This window comes from Acomys minous (assembly GCF_964271855.1).
Source record: "Acomys minous genome assembly, chromosome: 1".
In the NCBI taxonomy this organism is placed as follows: Eukaryota; Metazoa; Chordata; class Mammalia; order Rodentia; family Muridae; genus Acomys; species Acomys minous.
In genome coordinates, this window is record NC_140483.1 from 20729904 (window position 1) to 20745128 (window position 15225).

At 38.8% G+C, this 15225-nt stretch overlaps 1 long non-coding RNA gene across 2 annotated transcripts in view; it reads right to left on the reverse strand.

Annotated features, from left to right (window-relative positions):
• The window catches only part of LOC311595336, a 60005-nt gene that overhangs the window by 15941 nt on the left and 28839 nt on the right, over positions 1 to 15225 (reverse strand). The window contains exon 1 of one of the 2 annotated variants that reach the window (XR_014778405.1): positions 855 to 911. The exons of the other annotated variant lie outside the window; for it this stretch is intronic. This is a non-coding gene — a long non-coding RNA (uncharacterized lncRNA). Of the gene's footprint in view, positions 1 to 854; positions 912 to 15225 lie in introns of those variants that run through there. 2 annotated transcript variants of the gene reach the window in all.

Consider the following 15225-nt stretch of genomic DNA (forward strand, 5'->3'; position numbering starts at 1 on the left):
CCTCAAAGAACAATTGCAAAATGGCTTATTCCTCATTCAGTCGACTAAAAATTGACCTCCCACAGCTCAACCAAAGAAATGTATATTTGTTGATTGCAGTAGTCCTTCAAGTGAAGTCAAGAAAAGATCTTTGAGCACGAAACAATTAGTTTCCACTGAAAACAAAAAGAATTTTTAAGACAATGTGAAGCATAGAGGAAAGAATATAAACTCCATAGTTAAGAGGGGATGAATGGGTGAAGTATTTGGAGCCCAACTGATTCCTGTTTTGAAAACTACCAAACAGTCCATTTGATGTAATTATGAGAGGCAGAAAATACTAGCCCCTTGATGAGAGAGAAAGAGAGAGACAGAGAGAGAGAGACAGAGAGAGACAGAGAGACAGAGAGAGAGACAGAGAGAGAAAGAGAGAGAGCGAGAGAGAGAGACAGAGACAGAGACACAGACACAGACACAGACACAGAGACAGAGACAGAGACTCAGAGAGAAAGAGACAGAGAGACAGAGAGAGAACATATATATGGGCTGGAGATTTGGTTACCTATCATACATGAGGACTTGGGTTCAGTCTCCAAAAATGTACGGTGGCACACATGGAGGTAGGAGCAGAAGGAGCAGAAGGTTAAGGTCATCCTCAACTATGTTGTGAACTAAAGGTCAGCAAACAGACAGGCAGAAAGATAGACAGAGACAGAGACAGAGAGAACCTGAAAGGATAAAAGGATATCTCACACAGTGACCACTTCACTGCTTCTGTTCCGTTTCCACAGTTACTAAACAGACATTCTTTCTCCTGCTCTCTAAGTTGTGCCTATTGGCATCACGTGCTCATGCTTATGAAACCATTCCCTCACTTGTCACTGAAGAAGTCTCCACTACTAAGGCGGTCAGACTTTGTTTTTTTTTCCTTCCATGTCCCTTGGTTTGACACGTCTGACCCTACTCATGGAAACATTCTCTAGCCTTGGTTTCCATGGTACCACATTTATGCTTCTGTCATCCCAGAGCTTGCTTACTTACAGACCATGAATCTGTTCATTCTGCCTGCACTGTGGCTACTTACCTGCTCTCTGGCTCCTCCTCTGCCCTTGCTTCTTTTCTATCCATTCTCTAGATCACAATTTTCTCTGTGTTTCTACATTGACTGCTTTCAAATATCTATTTTTATCAAAAATATTTCACAAATATCCAACTTACTTCTCTCTTCACTTTTATGTGCCTTGAAATCCCAATGAAGTTTATATAATTTTTGAAACAAATTAATGCCAGCCAATCTCCATGTTTGTATCTTCTTCAGTGACTTCATGACATCATTCTAGTCAATGCATGCTGGCGTCCTAGAGCTTCACCTACAGTACATAAAATTCCATAGACTTTCCTTAAAGTATACTTTGCTCTGTCCCAGTTTCTAGATCCATAGTTACCAGCCTAATGGTAAGGTACTCAACTACTTGTCATTGACTCAGGCCTATAATCTCAGCATTTGGTAGAGGCCTAAGGGTTACAAGTTGACAACCAGCCTCAACTATTCTGAAAGATCCTTTCTCAAATCAACAACAAAAGCAGTGGTTAAGATAGCTTAATCATCTAGCTAGAAAACAAAACATGTCATTATAAAAACCATATGTCTATGGAATGACAAATAACTTTGGGAAAAGACCTATAAATTTTAGGACCTACACGACTTCCATTACTATATGGATCAACATGGCGTGAGACAGACACAAACACAGACAAGTGGGACTCCATAAACCCCCAGGGCTGTGATTCTTTGTGGCTACTGTTTCATTGTTCTCTATTTGTCTTCAGAATTACCTTTTCTATCACATGCTGTAATTCTTAGAAATTTGAGTTTACTGAATTTTATCCCCATTAATTCAAATGCCTCTGAAGAAGTTTCCATCTCTAAAGCCTTTGCTTTTTCCCTCTTATTCTTGTTCTTCTCCACATCATTTAACATATCTGCCCGCTGCCCCATGAAAACATAGAACAATGTAATGTATAATTCAAAAATACATCATTTAGGTGGTCAATCATTTTTTCTAAAGGCCTAAGGTATCTCAATGATACACTTTCAACAATTGTTCCTGGAACAAGCAAAGTCTCAGAAAGGAAAAAACAAACTTCAAATTTTACCCCATGACATATGCAGAAATTATTCTAAATGAATCATAGGCATGTACAAAAGACAAAGCTATAAGAAATTCTAGGACAAAAATAAGAGATGAAAATTTGTGACCCTCAAATAAGAGAAAGGTTCTTAGTGGTAAAGCAAAATGCCTAAATTAAAATAGAACAAATTGCAGCTTAAGTCTCATCATTGTTAGAAAAACAAAAAGATAAACCATGCGCTAGTAGAAAGCATTCCCAGCATAAAACTCTGAAATTATATCCAGAATATATAAAGAGCTTTGGAAGTCAATGATAGGGACACATTTTAAATTGCAAAATATTTAAACATTTACAAAAAATACATAAAATACCTAATAATCACATGAAGGAATCTGAGCAACATTACCCATTGAAGAGATGCACAATAAAATCACAGTGAGATGCACACCTACTCAAATGGCTAAAATTAGAAGGCTTAACAACACCTAATGCAGTAACCAAGTGAAAGAACTGGGAGTCTTAAATATTGATGGTTGGAATGTGAAGTGTTATAGCCTATTTGGAGGACAATGTGATCATTTTTTATTGAGTTAAATCTGTACCAACATCCATTACTCCATAATTTTTCCTGGGCATTTACACAAGAGAAAAAAAAAAGTGTCCACAAAGGGATATTCATGTCTAGATTTTTTAGGAGTCATTTTCCTAAAAGCCCAAAGCTAAAAACTAAGTCTAAATTATGATACAGTTACATAAAGAAATATTCTCAGCTATATAATTAAATATTAAAATGGTCTGGGGAATTGTTTCAAATGAGTCAGAGTACTAGTTTCTCTTCCAGAGAACCTGGGTTCAATTCCCAGCTCTTATAGATCTGAAGACTTAACAAAATCAGAAAATGCATTCTAAAATTATTGAACTATATATTGTGAGATATACGAAGCTTTGTTGCATTCCATTGTGTGACATCATATGGAGTCACACAACATTGTATAAAGCCCTATTGTTTGTCATTAGGGTCTTGTGCATGTTAAGCCAACATCTGCCACTAAACTACACCCCTAACCTCTTGCATCATATTACATTGTAATATTTTATGTACTTCAGCAGAGTTAATACTTAAAATGATTCTCATTTGATTAATGCTTGAAGGAAGTACTGGAGAGAAACATGGTAATATTAGAAACATTGGAATTAGGTAACTTGGATGTGGATCAAGAGATTGTGGATGTCAAAACATGAGGGCTAAGACAAAGCAGTTGTTTTGTGTCTACAATGGCTTCAGATGCCAAGTTGGAGCTGGACACTTAAACAGACTGTCTGAGTTGTAATATACTAGACGTACACTGCATTTCCAATCTGAGGAAGGCACCTCTGCTGTACTGACAAAAATTATCACAACATCCACTGACTCTCAGAAAGTCTGTTGGCCTTTACACCATCTCCTCTGCTACAGGAAGGATAACATCCCTGATGCACAGGAACATTCCCATATCCACTATCTAATCTGTGCTCACATCCATATTTTTAACTCTTACCTGGAATGCCCATTGTTTCATGCAGCCCATTAAGACATTAGGACCTGTCCTTAGTACTTAGAATAACATCTTCATCCTTCCCAATTCGTATTTGGATTTGAAGTGAAGTTATATTCTCATTCTTAACATTAAAACCGAAGAAATTCAAGCTTATCAAACTCAAATAAATCTACTTTTAATTTTTAAAATTGTCTCACATAAACGTTTTAAGACTCGGCTCCTTGCCTACCACATCCACGAAGTCCTGTCATAACAACCCAATACCTCACCCCCCTCCCTTTCATAAGGGCTGTGCCCACTGGTGTGCTGCAGCCTGCTTGCCTCCGCTCAGCTCAGCACAGCAGCAGGCTGCACACATCATCTCCTGGCCCCATATTCAAAACTTTCATGTTTGCTAGATTTAAATCTATAGAGAATTTTTTAACTCAGGAACTAACAAACATTAAAAATCAAGACTTGCTTATTTCCTGAGACTTGGTTGTTAGAATTTACTTCCTGCTGCTTTGAGCAATGTTGTCTCCTTTGTGGTGGCCCCACTTTGAGTCGGAGTGCAAAACTCTCCAAAATTGCTCTAAAATTTCTCCATCAAACTCAAGAAAGCACTCAATAAGTTCTCACTGGTTGAAGAATCTAGAATTATCAGTGCAATGTAAGTTAGCTGTATGACAAAGAAACAAAGGTGCTACCCATAAAAATAGTAGGGCCTAGCAATGAGCTGCATGCTGCTAGCATGCAGCACCGCGGAGTGAAAAGTGATTTCTTTCTCTGTCTTTCTTCACATATTTCTGCAGGGAACCAAATGGCACTGCAAATTGAGAGCAACTTTGGGAAGGGAAAACAGTGGAGCAAGAAAGAGAGGATGTCTAGCCAATGGACAGGACGTTCCTCACAGTTGAGTGGAGAGTGGGGTCTGACTTTCACACGAACTCTGGTGACCCATATTTGACCACGTCCCCTGGATGGGGAGGCCTGGTGGCACTCAGAGGAAGGATTGCAGGATACCAAGAAGAGACTTGATACCCTATGAGCATATACGGGGGAAGAGGTCTCCCTCAGTTACAGTCATAGGGGAGGTGAGTAAGGGGAAAATGGGAGGGAGGGAGGGAGGAATGGGAGGATACAAGGGATGGGATAACAATTTAGATGTAATATGAATAAATTAATAAAAATATTTTTAAAAAAGAAAAGAGTTCAAGAAATCCAAATGAATAAAAATCAAAATGTGATGCTTAAAGATTAAAAAAAAAAAAAAGGAAGAAAGAAAGAGAGGATGAGCAGTTCAGAGAGTTTTCACTTAGTAAACGATCACTATGGCAAATGACAGGGACAAGGATGTCAGTGGCGATCACAGGGGGTCAGACTTCCAATAGCTGAATTTTCCAGCCCTTGCTTTTGCTATGTGGTCAATGCATTTACTGTCCAAATCAAGAGCTTGGAGTTAGGTGAAGTGTTAGCAAATCATCTGTGTGTACCAACATTACTATCACTCCTGGGCCCTCTCCTTTTTCTTGTTGTATAGATGTCAAACTCACTGGTTCTTCAATTAGTTGCTTAAGATGATCCCCAAATATAACACCCAAGAAACTGTGAAATTCTGAGAAACCTGTTTAGTTTTGCCATCTTTCAGTCGCATATGCATGTTACATAGCAGTAGGACTGATGTCAAAGAAATTTTGTGAGGATTAAATGAGCTAATCCATCTAAAGTATTTAGGACACAGTACATACTCAATAATTGATGTCTTGGATTATCTTTGGTGTGGCTTTATAGCAAAGAGAAAATATTCAGGATTTTTTTTAAAAAATCAATGAAAACAACAAAAAAGTATTAAATTATGAAAGTTGACAGGGAGAAAGGGATTGGGAGGGTTTAAATGGATTAATTTATGAAGGAAATAACACTGAAAGGAACTAATGAAATGAAAAGTTAGTGTAGCCAATGTTTTGATTATGAAGACTATATGTCAAATAAGACAGGAAATAGAAATGTTTAAAACATGGAAAGAATTTATTATCAAATATATTGGTATGTATAAGAAATCATACCTATTTTCTAAATCTTAGTTTACCTGTGATACAACGGGAATTTTTTTTTAATCTACAACTTGGATCAGTTCCCTGGAAATTAACATAATATGTAAATGAGTACTGCAAAAAACAAAGAAAGAAAACTCTTGAACCACTCCTCCTAAGACTTAGGAACACAATTCTAAGATACCAGGGAGACATAAAGCAGACAATTCTAAGATAGCAAAGAGGCAGAAAGCAGCCCCTTTATAAATCTGTGATTATTATATCTCTCTGAGTCATCTATGCATGGAAAATTCTTGGTAGCAGATGAGTGTAGGAAAGAATCTAGAAAGCTGTGCTGTTAGAGCTCAACAGGCTTCCCTGTGATGTTTAATTCCAGGTCTTGGCCAAGGATGAGCACAGGACCAGTTGGGACCAGAACCTGACTGAGAATAATAGATGGTAGTCCCAGCCCATCTCAGCTCTGTTCTGACCACATCTGCAAAACAACAAAAATAAAATAAATTGGAAAACTGTCTCTGTGCCTCCTCAAGGCTCCTCCTCGCAATTGCTCACCTCTCTCCAGATCTAGATAGACCTGCAGCTTAGAGGGGAAAACTGGTGTGTCACGACATACTCGTTTGTTCCCAGGCTCTGAAGGCAGTGCTAATAGAAGAGGAAGCTTCTGTGCAGACAGAGACCAAGAGGGAAATCTCAGAAGGAAGCCATGTTGTCTACTCTGCCCTCCTGGGTGTCCTGTCTTCACATTTCCCTAGGCATCTCAAGAGAACCAGGAGTCATGTTCCAAATAGATACCAGGGGAATTTATTAAAAACAGGGATTTTTATCTGTCTTGGGTGTTGGTGCTGTGGGATCCCCAGAGCCTGCCTCCCAGGTGCTTTCACTTCCCTTTCTTCAGAACCTTGCTGACGATATCGGTTTATGAGTTTTCTCTTCAGAAGACAGTGGACTCATTGGCATGTTGTTTCCAGGGGGAAAAAAGACATTGGTGGGATTATTTCACTCTCAACTGGATAGATTTTTTTTTTTTTAGAAAATCATATCCCAAGTATTAATTGTTAGGCTCCCAGGGGACTTTGAATGTGGGTATCAAATTCCTGACACCTAAAGTTCCCTCTGTTTGCACAATGCCAACTCCGCTTGGGTGGTGCAAGTTTCTTTCCACAATTATGATGGCTATTGACTGTCAACTGGATGGCATCTGGAGCTAACCAAAATCCAAACAGAGAGGGCACACCTGTGAGGGACTTCTGCTCAATTTGAAGTAGGAAGATCCATGGCTAATCCAGATCTTTGAGGTAGGAACTCTTTCTTTTAATCCAGATCTTTCAAACTGGGAAGACACATGCCTTTAATCCAGATCATGACCCCAGGTGGCAAAGGGCAAGAGGAAAGGACATCTCTCCCTCACCCACACCAGCCCGTGGCAGACAAGTGGCAGGGCCAGCTTTCTTGCTCTAATGTCCTCTGGGTCAGCTCTCCTATGCTTTCCAGGCTAAGGATGGAGCCAGATCTCCCCTGCCTGTACCCTCTGGGCAGGCTCACTACCATCTCCAGCAACCAGGGACAGCTCTTCTGGACTTCCAAGGTAAAGTGCTGGACCTGCTGTCCAGTGAGACTGGAGTGGCTCTGCCCAACACTCAGATATCAACATGGCCCAGGTAGCAGCCCAGACCAGCTATGTCTACCTGGTCTTTGGTGGTAACAGACCTCCACTTCTGCAGGGCAATGGACTCAGACACAGCCTTGGCAGCAGCAAAGGCCAGGACCTCACCATGGCTTCAGGTGGCATTGCCAGCTACTCACATCAGGCTATCCCTTGCTACCCTCAAGTCTCCAGTTCTGTCTTCACTGTGTGCACAACTTTCTCCCTCTCTTTCTCCTCTATCCCTTCCCCACTTCCTTGCTCATCTCAGTGACACCCAGTGCCTCTGGGTATCTGGAGTCATCTCAGGAGTACTATGTCCTGTGTGGGTGGCATGGCACCAAGAAGAGTTATCTCTGACTTCCTCTCCAATTACCCCTTAGTTCAGTTTTCTCTTCAGTTCATAATGACCTTGACACTTTGCATAGTCCTTAATACTTCCAAAGTTATGTGAAGCAAATATGTAAATTCATCATAAATGAAGTTCATGTTCTTTTATCCCCAAGATCTATACCCTTCTCCTAGCACAAGTTTCTATCAGCCCTTGCATGTGACAGAGGTAATGCGAGCATTAGGTCTAAATCCTCCAACGTGTAGAGTTTCATTGTGCATTTTTATACACATAGCATTAACACTGTTCTTTTTCATTTGAAAACTTTCATACATTAAATGTTGATCATATTTCTCACTCACCCAACTCCTCTCAGATTCTGCCATCTCCCCATCCATACAAGTTCATAGTCATTCTCTCTCTCTCTCTCTCTCTCTCTCTCTCTCTCTCTCTCTCTCTCTCTCTCTCTCTCTCTCTCTCTCCTCTCCCTCTCCCTCTCCCTCTCTCTCTCTCAAAAAAAAAAAAAAACAACAGAAAACAAACAACAAAAAATGAAAATCAGAATAAATCAATAAGACAAAAAAAAATCCCAAAACAAAACTACAAAAAACATAGAGTTTGTTTTGTGTTGACCAACTACTTCTGGGCATGGGTCCCCCTTAAAGTGTAGTAGATATACCCAGTGGTAATTTATTGGTGAAAACTGATTTTCTTTTTGCCAGTGGATATCCATTGCAGATAACTTCTTGGTTAGGGGTGAGGGGACCCAGTGTCCACTCTTCCCTCTCTGTGCTAGGATCCCATTTCCCTGAATCTGTATAGGTCTTGTGCCAGGAACCACAGTGTTTATGAGTTTATATGTTTATCAGTCTTGTGTCTCGAAGTCACTGTCTCCTTGGAGTCATTCATCACAATCTTTCCAATTCCTCTCCTGCATGGATCCCTGAGCATTGGGAGAAGGACATCCTACTTAGCATATCCCCTCTGTGGCACATGGCAGCAGCATATCCTGGAAATATGTACTGTTGGAGGTTGCAGAGTTTGGAGCTGAGTGATGCTGATGATTACCTGTCTCCCCTCACAACACACAGGGTATCCCTCCACAACCCTAGTCAGTAGAGGTGAAGCTTTAGTTGGGCACCAGCTTGCTCTCTGTGGTCTATGATGCAAGTAAGTGTTCTCTTCACAACAGCTCCAGGGCAACCAACAGCCTTGGCAATAGCCTGTTGCGTTTAGAGGGTCCATGGGTCCCTTCAGAGGCTTTACTAGGTGACATAAGGTGTCGAGTTGGGTCATTGTCTCCCCAATTGTGTTTGGACTCCATTTACGTTCTTTACATGTATATTTTTTCTTTCTTTTTTTCTTTCTTCCCTTCTTTCTTTCTTGTTTTGTTACCTGGAAATTCCAAATATTACAATTCAGTGATTGTCATAAATACTCTCAAGTTTTCTAGAGTTTCCTCATGTCCCTCTTCTATCCTTCTCCCCTCTTTTGTTTATATATATAATCTTCCTCCCCTCTAATTGTTCCCTTTCTACTTTCATGGCCCGTACACACACACACACACACACACACACACACACACACACACACACACACACCTTTAAAACTAATTTTGTGTATGAGAGAAATTATACTATTTATATTCCTGTGTCTGCCTGACTTCACTTAACAAAATGGTCTCCAGCTCCATCAATTTTTATACAAATGTCACAATCTCATTCTTCACAGCTGGGTAAATTTTCATGGCACGTGTATCATATTTTCTTTTTCATTCATCTGTAGGTAGATTTCTGGCAATATCTTAGCTATTGTGAGCACTGCCGCAGTAGACGTGCAAGTATATCTGTAGTGTGTTGGCTTTTATTCTTTCAGGGATATACCAGGAATGATGTAAGTCAGTCATATGGCTCTATTTTTATTATTTGAGGAAACTCCAGATTTAAGACATGATTCCATAAGCCGCACCAGTTTATTTTTTACCAACAGTGTATAAGGATCTCCTTTCTCCACATCCTTGCTAGAACTTATCCAATATTTGTTTGTATCTTTAAACAAAATTTTAACCATAGTGAAATGTTGCAGGTAAAACACAAGAGACCCCTGTACAAACTTTTCCCAGATTTACAAGTTGCTTACATTTTGTCCCATTTGCCTCATCAGGTGACATCTAAATTATATTAGAGTAAATCAGTGTCTGCTTCCTAAGGGAAAGATGAGTGTCTTATATAACATAATCAAAATTTAAATATATTAAGGCCATTGTCTCATCTTAAACATGTACTTTCAAGAAACAAAATAATACATAAAGCTTGGTGATCCTAGTTTTAGCAGGAGATTTTGGTAGGACAGTGAAGGAATTCCCCCTTTGGACCTTTTCCTCTAGAAGGAAACAAGTTTATTTAGTACACTCTAAAGACTGAAGCAGCAGGCACAGCAGTAAGAACCAACTGGCACTTGTGGCCATGGGCTGCAGGAGTGTCTATGTTGGAGGAGGCCTTCTTCATTGGGCTGAGCCAGTCTGTGTGTCTCATACCTGGATGGATATGTCATTACTATGAGAATGAGGGCAGGTCTGAGACATCAGGTTACAGCTAATTGAGTTAACCGTATCATTCTGATGCCCTCCTATATTGCAGGATGGAATTGTGGTTTGGGCAAGGGGGTGAGGAAATGCTTTTGGGAACAAGCTTTTCCTATTTCTAGTGACTTTGTTATGGTGTCCCAGGGAAGGAAGGGCACCAGAGTCGGAAGACCCTTCCCTCACTCCTCATTACCTCCCCCTCTTCTACCTGATCAGGAGCATTGTTCTAAAGCAGCCAGCCTCCTGAGATTGACCGCTTACCCAATACAAACATCCATCCCTTTGCAAACCCTGCAGTATTCATCTCTAATTTTCTCCATGACCCAAATAACCACTCTTACTTTTCCCTTGATCATTGCTCATCTGTCTCACCTATCTTCTGTGTGCCTTATCCCTCTTCTCTTTTTGTGTTCTCTCAAAGAACTGTGGCTTTTTTCTAACCACTCAAGAAGAGTGGTTAGCAAATGCAGGGCTCATTGCTTTCAAACATTTCAGTTTTCCCTTCAAACAAGGACATTCGTCTTAGTGAACACATAGCACTCCCTCAAACCAGGAATGAACACTGTAAATCCTTACTATCATGAAAATCTTAGTTCATAATCAGGGTTTTCCCAAGTGTGTCCATCCAAATCTCAATCACAAGGGAGTCAAATTCAGAATTACTCAGAATCAAACTTTACATTTAATATTTTTTATCCTGTCAATCTCTCTTAGTCTAGAAAAGGTTTTCTTTCTTTCTTTTTTTCTTTTCTTTTCTTTTTTTTTTTTAATTTAGTTTGGTTGTTGTTGTTGTTTTACTCCAAAGATTACAGTTCAGTGATTGTCTTAAATATCCTCACATTTTCTAGAGTTTTCTCATGGTTATGTTTGTGTTTGGGTTGCTGATAAAGAAGAAATGATTTTTTCATTGTTTATTGCATGCTAATAAGTGGCAAGATTCTGAATTATTCTTTTTCTTTTCTGTTGTTTTCCATGCTATGAATGGAATTCAGAGCCTTGTGGAGGCTAGGCCAGTGCTCCACCATTAAACTATTCCCCCAGCCTTGCTTTTTCGCCTTTTTTTTTAATTAAAAATGTTTTTAATACAATACATTCTAATTATGGTTTTCCATTTCCCCTCCTCCAGCTCCCCCCCCCTATGTTCTCCCCACTTCTCCACCAAACCAAACCCACCCTTTCTTTCTCTTTCTCTTTCATTAGGATACAAGCAGGCATTTTTTTTTTAAAGAAGCAGCTTTCCTTTTCTGAGATGGACTCTTAACATATGAGTCAGTCTAGATTCCAATTTACTATGCTCTTGCTTCAGCCTTCTGTGTGTTGGAGTGAGATATACATGCCAACCTGTCAGCATCCAAATTACGCTACCCCCAATGATGTCCAATCACTTTACTTAAAGAATATAAGTCAAGTTTCTCTATTTATTTTAGTCTCTCATTTATCATTTTGGGTTGATAGCCATTTTGCACTTCATCATATTTTTATTACTAATTTGTCATATTATTATAGATTTGTGGTTTGCTATTTTATTCAATGGTTTATAATTACTTTCATTATCTACACTGGCATTCAAATTATTTTAAATTCGTTCCAAGTGGGCCCCTTTAATTTATCTTTGGTTCAGTTTTGACCAGTATTCGTTACCGTAACCAGAAGAGAACTACAAATCAAAGTCAAACAGGAGTATTACCTGTTTGAGTGGCAGCTTCTAAAAATAATCAAAAACTGGATGTGGATAAATTGTAATTCTTGTACATTATTAATAAAAATGTAAAATAGTGATGCCATTTTGAGAGATAGTAAGACAGTGTTTCGCCAAAATAATTTCAATTGCTCACTAGTCTTGGAGAGTAAAACAGGGTGTCCTGAGCATGACAAGACCACTGTGTTCATGGACTCACAGCGCTGTGGTTGCCTGCACAGGACCTGTGCAAGGTCAGTCCAGTCAACATTGATCCTGCGGCTAGAAGGAGTTCATAAGTCCCCACCTCTGCTTCAGGAAATATGGCCAATTGATGGTCTGGTCGAAGGATAGTCACTTCTCTCTTAGGGTATGTGCCCTGGGAAATATACCATACTCTACTGAATAAATCTACCCAGAAAGTATATGAACATCACAAATTGATAGGATACTAAACAACAAAAAAGGGGGGAAGGGAAGAAAGAGGACACCAAGTTGTGGGGGGATCAGGAGGAGGAAAAGATCAGGTAGGAGTTAAGTGAGGGTATTTGGGGTAAATATATCTCCCACCCAGAAGTATATAGACATCACAAATTGGGTCCAATGGGTAGTAAATTTTTTTAAATGATTTTCTGTTAAAAAATGGAATTTTCAAGCAATGCACAAATTCTACTTCTGGATCTACCAGAAGAATTGAAGTCAAGATCTTGGAAAGACAGAGCACCACAGGTTCACAGCAACATTATTCACAATAGCTAAGATATAAAAAAAATATATATATATATGATGAATGAATAAAGAAAATGTTATATGTATGTGCAATAGAACAGATGAGAAGTGAGGAATAACTGTTGCTTCACAGGCATATAGCTCTGATTATACACAGTTAATATATTCATACACCTGTGAACACCATTAAGCCTTAGTAAACAAAGCTTTATTGGGTACTTAAAAGTGCATCCAAGTATACAAACCACAATAAAGAATAAAGGATCCTTAATCTGAGAGAATAAACATAACAAGTTGATTAAGAGTGAATAGTTTTTTTGTCTCCTTACTTTTCAAATCTATCATCTATCTATCTATCTATCTATCTATCTTTCTATCTATCATCTATCTATTTATCTATCTATGTCTGTGTGTTTGTTTGAAAGAAATGTCAAGATAATTTTCTATTACTTAATTCCCCAAAACATTTATTTAGCACCTAGTATTTATGGAGCAAATTGATAGGCAGTAGGTGAGACCTTTAAAAAGGAGAAAATACTTTAAGACTCTTTTTACTTAAAAATGTATTTATATAATATCATTTGATATACATAAGAACAGGGTGTCTATATATAAATACTTTCATTATAAGACCAAGTATTGGAATCACGAAAAACTGACATACTGTTAATAATAACTTTAAGCACTTGGTATCCACAAAACACTCAACCAAAAATATTTAGCATGCATTTAGTATTCACTACAACTCTGTTTCATATATGAGGGACAATAGATTCAGAAGGTTGAACATCTTATGAAGTTTACACATTAAGAAAATGGAGGGACATAATTGGAATACAGATTTATCTGATTCCAAAACATTTACACTTCATCACTATGGCATTCGGAAGGTGGAAACATCCCATCTTAGATCAGGAGACATTCCATGAAGCAGATGGCATGTGAGATTGACTTTTAAGAACTATTCAAGCTCTTATCAGAGACATGTCTAAAAACTATTTTAGGTATAAAGAAAGTGAGTCAAAGTACATAAAAGGAAAGCCCTCAAGTATGTAAGAGGACCCACAAGAAGGAGAAAGACCAGTGGATTGAGAGAAATACCAAGAGACCAGGGGAGGGGAGAATTGAATGATTCTTGGGTTACTTGAATGATTCTAGACCTTCAGTTACTAAGTATATATTTTACTTAAGGGGTAAAGTACACTCCAAGCAGAACTCCATCTCTGCATATGCTTCCCTCAGACTTACAGCTGAATGACATCAATTAGAATATGAACAGTTCTGAGGATTCAAATAAAGAACGGCAGTTCCTAAATCTGGAAATCCAAATCCATTCAAGCAGGTTGGGAAGTGGAATGAAGAACAGGGTATGAAGTTCTTTCCAGAAAAAGGAAAGAACATAAGAGCAGTTGCGGAGAAACTAATATGTTGTTTTTAACAAAATTTCAATAGTTCAATTTTACCAATAAAGACTCAGGGGATAGATACTCGAGTGAAAGCCTGCTAGCTCAGAGAAGCATAAAAAGCACCCAGAAGACATTCCTCCTCAGCCAACATCCTCAAGGAAAGGAAAAACAAAACAAAAACAAACAAAACACCTTCCCTATGCCTTTTCAAAAAAATCTCGATCTGAATGTTTCTCTCTTCTAGTTCCTGTGCATCTCTCTACCCATCTTCCTGATTTCTTCTTATTCTTTATGGTTTTTTTCCTATGTTCACTCACTGCTAACTGGTTGCTTGCTCTGCCTCTTGACATATAATTGAAGCAGAAAGCTCTTGGACTAAAGGTGTATGCTAGGGCTGAGCCACACCATAACTAGAAACAGGTTTTCCCAGTAAACAACACAATCTTGGAGTTCATGATGTGATAAAATATCCGGCAACAGTAGTCACATTAAAATGAAGAGCACTTTAACAAGAAAAACTATTTATACTAAATAGAATATTAAATATCTGTAGTTAACAAATTTTTGGAAATCTGGAAGAAAGAACAAGTGTACAACATTCTTACTTATAAGGGAAACAGAAATCAATGCATAAAACCTAACAAGTAAGAAAGGAAAGCCTAAATACCTCACGTTATGTAGTAGACATTCAAAAGATATGTTCAGTGGATGTGTGCATGAATGGATGTGGAGACACCATCATCATAAATATGGTTATTAAATTTTGCATTAAGTGGCTAGAGACATATGAGAGAAAAAGACCTTATATATAAGCTCATAAAGACCTAGACCATGGCTCAGAAACTTCTGAAATGTCACAGGACCTTCCAATTAAGGGGTTTGTGGAAAACAGGGTGAGGCCATCTTGATACAGGCAGCCCAACCTCTCAACCTATTCATAACCCCACAACTGCACATCCACCTCTCTTCCAGTCACAAAATCTAACCCCTGGCAGTCAATTCTGTCTAAAAACTGTCATTGATTTCCCAGCCCAGAGCCTCATCATTCCTGTTTCTACAGAGACTCTGATAGCAGGCATCAGAATGTATGACTGGAAAATCACTCACTCACACAGTGCTGACACTTTCCATCCCCTGTTGCTATCCAAGATTCATATAAAGCCTGAATTCCC